Raw genomic sequence first — 7,244 nt, 5'->3', positions numbered from 1 at the left:
CTTAAGTGTGTTCCATTTTTTCATCTTCTCTTGAGACTTAGCAAAAGTTTTATGATAATTGCATAACAACAAATTGTGTAGATCAAGAGGAATCTGGACTCCGAGGTGTCTCCAAGTATCTTCCCCCCATCGAAATGGCATAGACTCAAGTAATTTTGACCGGGTTTTACTGGAGAGAGTGATAGGGTAGATTTCTGATTTTGTGGTATTCAGGCATAGACCGGACAATGCCCCAAACCGAGAAAGAGTAGCTTGAATGGCTGGTATGGACCGTTCAGGATCAGAAATATAAAGGGTGATATCGTCGGCATACATTGTTAATTTATGTTCTTGCCCGTTAATGCAGATACCAGCAAACTCCTGGTTGTGACGCAATTCATTTGCTAGTGGTTCCACTGCAAGCACAAATAGCAATGGTGAGAGGGGGCACCCCTGCCTGGTTCCTCTGGACGGAGAGAAGTTTGAATTGTAGCCGTTCACTCGTATTCTAGACTTAGGGTGAGCATATAGTGTTTCTAAAGTGTTGAGAAAGTTCTGGCCAAAGCCCAACTTTTCCAGAAGCATGAGGTGATAGGGGATTTCTAGGGAATCAAAGGCTTTTTCAAAATCTAAAGCCAGGATTACAGATTCAGAAAAGGAGGTTTTCCCATAAGATATAATGTTAAGCGTTCGCCTAACATTGTCCGTTATCTGCCTATTTGGAATAAAGCCGGTCTGATCCGGATTAATATATTCTGGTACCAGTTTTTTAAGTCTATTGGCCAGTATTGAAGTGAATATCTTCGCATCGTTGTTTAACAAAGCTATTGGACGGTATGATGCGGGGTCTGATAGCTCTTTCTTGGCTTTAGGGATTACAGAGATAGAAGAGTCATATCAGGACTGAGGTATTGTTCCTAAACCTAAGGCCTCATTACATATGTTAAGCAGGTGAGGTTCCAATGTTAAGCGAAAGGTTCTGTAAAGCTCTGCAGGAATTCCATCTATGCCGGGGGCCTTATTTAGCTTCAAGTCTTTAATGGTGTCCATAAGTTCTTTTCAGTCTATGGGCTTGTCCATAAAGCTTTTTTAGGTCTGGTACAGTGTTCAAATAAGTCACAATATCATTTATCACTGGTTTTCTGGCGGTGTATAGTTTAGCAAAGAAGTCAGCAAATCCTTCTGCTACTGCTTTAGGAGAGGTATAATGTTTGCCATCCGAAGTTTTCAGTGTAGTCACAAGAGCTGCCTTTCTTCTTTCTTTTATCCTCCATGCCAACATGCGTACATTCCTAGGAGATTTTTGCCAGTACTGCTGTTTTAAATAAAGTAAGTTTTTTTGGATTTGCGATGTTTCCAATGTTTCGAGAGTCTTTCTTTCCGCCACTAACTTAGCATATATCCTTCTACTCCCTGTTTCTTTATATTTAGATTCAAGTCGGATGATCCGGTTTAACGTATCTCTTCTGACTTTTTCTCTTTTTTCCCGTAGATGTGATGTGAGAGAAATCACTGACGCTCGAAGAACAGCCTTCATGGTATCCCAACACATGAAGGCAGAGATTTCTGGTGATGAGTTTTCCTGAAAAAAGTTCCTGATGTCAGTCTCCAGCTTTTCCTTGATTGAGGTGTCCAATGACCAGTGTCTGTCTCGCTTTGTCTTTGGATTTTTCTGTAGTTGACAGTCAAGCCATGCATGATCCGTCAAGTACCTTGGGCCAATGGACGCTGATACTAGTTCTGCCAATAATTGTTCAGATATTAGAATATAATCTATCCTTGTGAAGGTCTGGTGCTGTGCCGAGAAGTATGAGTAGTCTCGGTCTATCGGGTGTAGGGACCTCCAGGTATCTATTAATCTAAATTCAGAAAAAAGTCTAGATAGCCCTGTGCTTGTTCCTGTTTTAAGATACGAGTTAGTTTTATGCTTCACAGAGGACCTATCTAGTATTTTATCTGCAAAGTCTCCACTTATGATCAACTCACCTTCTGTGAAGGCCTGTAACTCCGAAAAGGTGGATTTCAGAAAAGCAATTTGGTTCAGATTTGGGGCATATATTGATGCCAGTGTGAGTTTCCTGCCCTCTAGAGTGCCTTTAAGAAAGAGAAAGCAGCCCAGAGGATCTACTTTCATGCTGTTAACTGAGAAGTTGAGTGCTTTAGAGAACAATATCGCCACTCCTCTTGCTTTAGATGACCCTGGTGCCTGAAATTGTTGCGGAAACCAAGAAGATTTTAAAATAGGATGTTTATCAGATTTAGAGTGTGTTTCCTGTAGAAACAGAATTAATGGCTTTGTAAGCTGCAACTGGCATAAGACCTTTCTTCGTTTGACCTAGGTGTTAAGACCTCTAATATTAACCGATTGAATTTTCAAAGTGTTCATTATGAGTTAAAGAAGAAATGTTGGATTTTTGTAAATTAGGTTGTGAAATTATTAAAATATGTGGTTAAGATGGCAAAGGTAGCACCTTAGAAAAGATGTTGTAGCTGTATTAATGCCAATCTGCAAGTGTTAGTTATAGGTAACCAAACTGTGTGTCTAAGCAACAATATATAAAAAAGGTAACTTTTAGAAGTATGTTAGAACTTTGGCTCCAAGTTCTTAAAGAAGTTTCTTGAATAAAATACCAGCAGTTGAGACAATAATAAACCAAGTCAGATTCTCAACAAATTGATTTAAGGGAAATCAGATTATTCAACAATTAATTATTAATAGTAATCAGGTTCTCTGCAATTTAATAATCGGAGCTAATCAAGTTATCCACAATTAATTTAAGTGTGAATCCGGTTATTAACAATTAATTATTCACAGCACTAGGTTTCCCCACAATTAATAAAAATAACTAATCAAATTATCAACAATTAATTATCAACAGCGATCAGATCCTTATCAATTAATTTTCAGATGCAATTACAAACCTACAGTAAATATAAGTATTAATTTAATATTTTTAACTAGCTTAAAAAGCGGCAGTGGCTAGATCTTGCTATTGTCAAAATGAGCAAAGGTTGAAGTTTTATAGCCCCTTAATAACAAGTTCCCCCTCCCCCCAGAAAAAACAGTAATATAACGCTTAACTCAGAACAACTGTGAATGTGCCTTTCAAAATTATCAAACTGATTCTATTATCAAATGCTATCAACTAAAAAAAAGGAAAGACCAACCTTGGGAATGTGGTGTTGAGCCCCAATAATGGGACAACAACCAGAGGAGGTCTTTTAAATTTAGAGGCAAAGAGATCCCCTCCCCCCCAGTAAAGCTGGAAAACAAGATTAAGCAAGCCAACATCCAAGTCTTATTAGAGTTAAAGTATCATGTGCAACTCCAATGTAAAAGATATAATGTGGGAATGAAAAACTCCTGTGAGGCATGCCCGGGAGTTCAAGTTCTCACAGGGAGATTGGCAAGCAGTGCACAAACCCGACAGGTCTGCTGAGTTTGCTGAGAGTATAAACCTGGCTACATTCGGGCAAGATAGGAGAGCTTCAGCGTAAAGAACATCCTGTTAAGAACATATTGTGATTCTAGTTAGAGGCTTCTTCTTTGTAACGTTTTCACTGTGCAGGGCAGGGGGGAGAAATGTGTGAGCCTGCTCTAAATAAAGCGCTGCTGACAGGCAGTTCAGACAGACAGTTGGGACAGAGAGAGAACTGAGAGCTTGGTCAGAGAGCTTCAACAGATCTCTGTGTGTTGTGTCGTTATTGAACCCTCGAACCTACAATATAACAATAAGGGTAAGAAAAGATTGCAACAGTAAGTAAGCTAGACTATGATCTACATTGCCAGTTTATTATGAACGGCCTCTAAGGAGCTAAACAGGACGAGCAGGAGATCCATCCGCCGACATTGAAGAGCTGGAGTCTCGGGATAAAACTTTATTATTTTGTTCCGGAGTAGTTGGGGAGCGTGATTTTCGTTTTGTGGAACTACGGTACGAGCCAGAGCGTCTGGAGAGATGTAGCTTTTCTAATAGTTCAAAACCTGAGTCCTCGTCTGAAGCTGTGAGAAGGGAACCACGGTGTGAGACTTGCAGGCAGCCTGAGAGGAGCCATTTATAACGCACCTTTTCATCTTGCAGCCTGTTGGTAATCGGCTTTAAATTTCTCCTGATATTAAGAGCCTCCTGCGGCACGTCTGGGAACACTAACACTTTAAAATCTTTAAAACGTGAGAAGCCTCTGGATCTCGCTTCACCTTGTATTTTTTTCTTTGTTCTCCAGTCGGCCAGTTGTATGAGGAGATCTCTCGGGGCAGTTCGTTTTGGGTTGAGAGGAGCACCCAGTCGAAGCGCTTTTTAAATAATTGGGGCTACCCTTGGCTCTAGATTGAATATTGAAGCCAGCCAATTTGTTACAAAGCAAATTGTGTCCATGTTTTCCTCCGCCCCCTCAGGCACCCCTCTTAATTTTAAATTTAATTATTTCATTTGCGACTCAAGAGTCAGCAACCATTCCCTTGAGTTTAAATCCCGCACCTGAACTTCCTTAACATCTTCCTTTAGTGCATTACTTATGTAATGGATTTTTCAGCCAGTTTTGCTGTTTTATCTAAGGTGGACTGCATTTGTGCTAACTGCACTTTTATGGGCTCAAGAGAGTGCTGAAATTGATCACTTAATCGTCTTTCCATCCTATCCAGTTTACCCGACAAGTCCTGTTTAGCTAGGACATGCTCCAGAAGTTGTGCAATCAGTTTATCGTCTGCCATCTTAGCGTTCTCCGTTTCGGCCACCTTCCTGTCAGGAAAGTCTTGTGGCATTTTAATCACTCTTTTGGCATCCTGGGAGTTAGTGCCACCATTCTTTCCCATAATCTGATGTTTTTAGAAGGATGAAGGTTAGCGAAATTACTGTGGGGTTGGTAGGGGAGGGAGAGCTCGCAGATCAAACGACCGCCATCTTCCCTGGCGTCGCCACGCCCCCCCATCAAAAGATCCCATTTTAAAAATTATTTAGTTGTGTTATTCATAGTCCGCCTTTGTCACAGGCACTCAAGGCGGATTGTGAGTCAGTGAGTCCGTACAATCAACAAAATGGGACATTCAATAACCAATGCATTAGGATTGTAACCAGGGCCACAATATGATTTTCATGGGCGCTAGGCACTTTTGCCTTTGTGGGCCTCTCCTACTATAATAATATATATCAATTTGAAAAATTATTTTTGATATAACTTTATATACTTCAACTTTTTTTTCTGTTTTAGGCACGTTTGAATACGTTTTCGTGAGCCCTAAAATTGCATTTTTTTAATGTGAGAAAAAAATTAAAACATTTTCTTTGACTCTAAAAGTTCATTTTTTCTTCTTCACTGGAGAAGACCCTGATGCTGGGAAAGACTGAACGAGAAAGAAGAAGGGGCCGGCAAAGGATGAGATGGTTAGGCAGTGTTATCGATGCAACAAACATGAAATTAAGCAAACTCCAGAGTACAGTAGAAGACAGGAGGGCCTGGTGTGAGGTGGTCCATGGGGTCACAAAGAGTTGGACTCGACTGTGCAACTGAACGACAAAAGACCATTTCTTCTTCTTCTGATTTTAAAAGAAATGAAAACATTTCAGTGGGCCCCTAAAAGTATTGTGGGCCCTGGGCACTGTGCCTACTAGATAAGTCGGCCCTGAATGTAGCAGTCTCACCCACCAGAAAGAACTGAAACACAGCAGAGGAATTCACATGACACAATAAGCGGTACAAAAATTACATAATAGGATCTTACAATAATAAAGTTCTGGTGGACATCGACAAGCAGGAAATAAAGCCAATCTTTTTATGGATCCAGCTATCCTATTAGCAGCTTTCCCTGTGACTCTTTTCCAAATTGCTCCACGACTTCCCTCAAGCTGTGGTATGCACAACTGCCCCTTCTGTCTACGAGCTTCTGTCACATCTTTAAGCAGAAAAGAGCAGAGAAACGCTGCAGACTGAGTGATGTCGGGGGTCGTGGCAGGAAACAGATTTTAGAGCACTGTGGAGTGCGGCTTTTCAGTTTAGAGGGGGAAATGCACACAACGAGGGAGCAAATTATGTGTGGTGCGCAGAAAACGGCGAGAACTTTTTCTTCTGAAACTGTATAATTCAAGAGACACCCAATGAAGTTGACAGTCAGTAGATTCAGAGCTGCCAAAATAAAACATTTCCTCACACGATGCATAATTATCTCGTGGAACTTCATGGCACAGGACAGCATAATAACCAGTAGCCTAGGCAGCTTTAACAGGTTCATGAAGTTTAAGTCCATCAGCAGCTGCTAACTCATGATGGCAAAATGGAATCTTCCATTTACAGAGGCAGTATATCTCTGAATACCGCTTGCTAAGGAGCAGTAAGAGAGGAAGGCTTGTAGCCTTTCTGTCTGGCCCCTGTACGAAACAGAAGACTGGATCAGATGGCCCTTTATTTGCGCAGAGTTCTTATGATCTCATGTTTACGAGAATAAAGTTAGGGTTATATTTTGAAAAGCAACAAAGAGGACATATTTCCCGACTGACTACTCCAAACAAGCGATCACTATGACAAGTCTCATTCCAAAGATCCCTATTATTGTAGCTGTGATGACTGCTACTAAGAAAATTCCTAACCTTCCAACTCAAAAAGGGGACATTTTCATCAGTTTTTTAAAAAGAACCCAAAAGAGGACATGTCCTCTAAAAAGAGAACATTTGGTAACCCCAATATAGTACAACTCTGGGATCACGTGTACCTTATGCATGTGCAAGCACATCTGTGTACCTAAAGAAACACAGAGGCAGAGAAGTTTCTGTCAAAGAACTGAGCCACACTACACTCGGGCCACAAGTCAACCCAGCAAGGTCCCCACCTCTTTTGTCCTGTAAACACACCTCCTCACCTTGAGAGGCTTGCTAGAACATCCTATGACAGTACCAACAGGTCTTTTACAGCCCAGCCCATCCTCCATGCACCAGGGCAAGGCCCAATCCAATGAGTGACCCATGATGCCCTGGGACTCATGTCAACTATGTTCCTTTCCCCACCGTCTAAGTTTGATGACCCTGTCCCATAATGCCCCATCACTCGTGCCAACTCTATTTTTGCATCCCTCGTCGGATTTTTCACTCACCAATTGGTCCTTCTCTTTGCCTCGGCTCCTCTCTCGCGCACGCGCGCCTCTTTCTTCCGTCCACAAGCTCTCCGCACAATCAGGGAGGCGGTAGAATTCTTAATTTGCATAAACCGCCCCGCGACGCGAGTTCCATTGGCTGATCAAGCTTGTCTGGAACTCAGTGAAGATAAAAAAAAAGATG

At 41.5% G+C, this 7,244-nt stretch overlaps 1 protein-coding gene across 2 annotated transcripts in view; it reads right to left on the bottom strand.

Moving 5' to 3' along the window:
- NELFE (negative elongation factor complex member E) overlaps positions 1-7,144 on the bottom strand; it is a 22,262-nt gene extending 15,118 nt beyond the window's left edge. For both annotated transcript variants that reach the window (XM_015405460.1, XM_015405461.1), the window contains exon 1: positions 7,061-7,144. The gene's annotated coding sequence lies outside the window, so the exon portion shown is untranslated. The remainder of the gene's footprint in view (positions 1-7,060) is intronic.
- Positions 7,145-7,244: the final 100 nt, after the last annotated feature.

This window comes from Gekko japonicus, unplaced genomic scaffold (genome assembly GCF_001447785.1).
Source record: "Gekko japonicus isolate JY-2015 unplaced genomic scaffold, Gekko_japonicus_V1.1 scaffold1799, whole genome shotgun sequence".
Lineage (NCBI taxonomy): Eukaryota > Metazoa > Chordata > Lepidosauria > Squamata > Gekkonidae > Gekko > Gekko japonicus.
This window is presented reverse-complemented; position numbering and strand designations above follow the sequence as displayed.